Source organism: Rhagoletis pomonella, unplaced genomic scaffold, assembly GCF_013731165.1.
Source record: "Rhagoletis pomonella isolate Grant_MI unplaced genomic scaffold, Rhpom_1.0 Rhpom_scaffold_00007, whole genome shotgun sequence".
Lineage (NCBI taxonomy): Eukaryota > Metazoa > Arthropoda > Insecta > Diptera > Tephritidae > Rhagoletis > Rhagoletis pomonella.
In genome coordinates, this window is record NW_023458561.1 from 63243721 (window position 1) to 63245208 (window position 1488).

Consider the following 1488-nt stretch of genomic DNA (forward strand, 5'->3'; position numbering starts at 1 on the left):
AAGCGGTCAACTCTAATATAAATGGCCGAAAGCGATAAAATGCGAATAGAAGTGACGAACGAAGCACCCACAGACACACAGTTACGGGAATACGGGAACACGGGTAAGCAGCTAGGTAGGCAGCAGCGAAGAAGTCAAGCAAGCCTGCAGGCAATACAGAATGTATATGGCCGATGGCCGAGATGGCGCTATTCAAACCAATCAGGCGTCCGTCTTCTGGCTCCAACTCCAAACACTCCGGCAACTACACAACTCAACCACAAATATGTTATTTAATAAATATGTTTGTATGTACAATTTGTTGAAAAATAAAAATATTTAATTAGCACTGCGTCTCGTGGAAATGCGTTTTTCGCTCGCGCTTTTTGCAGAAACGAAAAGTTGAAAGAAATCTTCAAGAAATATGGACGAAGTGGAGGATGAAAAATCAAATGTCAAAACGACCTGTCATTGGTATGATTACAGTGGCTGTCAAATATTTGTTTGGGATCAAAATGCACTACCGGACAGTGTTGACACACGTTCGTTTTTCTTACCAAAACTGGTAAGTTTTTTACATTTGGTAGATATTTTTAATAAATGCTATGTTATCTACATTTTTAATAAACTTCAAATTGAATAAAATTAAAAACTCGATAAAATTTTGGTTGGTTTTGGTAGAACTTTTGGTAGGTAAAATAATGTGTACCTGGCAACACTACTACCGAAATCGGTTAGTGGCCAAATTAACTCCTTTCATACAACAGTTTGACGACCTCTGTTTTTTCGCGCTAAATTGCTTCCTTTTCCGCCAAAAGTTTGACAGTTGAAAATAGAAATTGCAAACGGAGCTTCTTTCTCTGGTTGTGAAAATTTCTGCCGAATTTTAATAAAATTGAGCAAAATGGGGTCTTAAAAGAAATTTAATGTATGTATTTCTGTGTTCAAAGTGCATAGTGTGTGTATGTGCAGTGTTTTGTGTTAATCCCAGAGCATCAAGCATCAGCAATGTAAATAAAAGATAAGTAAACCTGTTGTGAAAAAATTATTTGCAAATAAGTTAATCCTGCTAGTATTTCAAAAGGTGAGGCATATCTAATTTTTTTGTGTTAAATAGTATGTGTATACACTTATGCTGCTGCGAAGATACTTACATCCTTACATGCGAAGATACATACTTACATAAGTACCTATGCACGTACATACGGAAATTTTAAAGATAAAGGTATGTGAATTATTATTGTAATATGAAATACTACCTAGAAGTCCGGTGCCCATATCATACTTTAATATACATACATATGATTATTTAAATGAATGAATATGAAATATTCGTCTATTATTGCTTGCAGTCTTTTTATCGCAATAGGTACATATCGTTACTTTAATTCAGAAAGGCCCTAAGCAACACTTTTCGAAACTGCGCTTTTCCCAGCTTTTGGTAAAATGTATTAAAATACACCTTCAATGAAAATTTTGAAGTGTTAGTACCAAAAACCGCGGACTTAC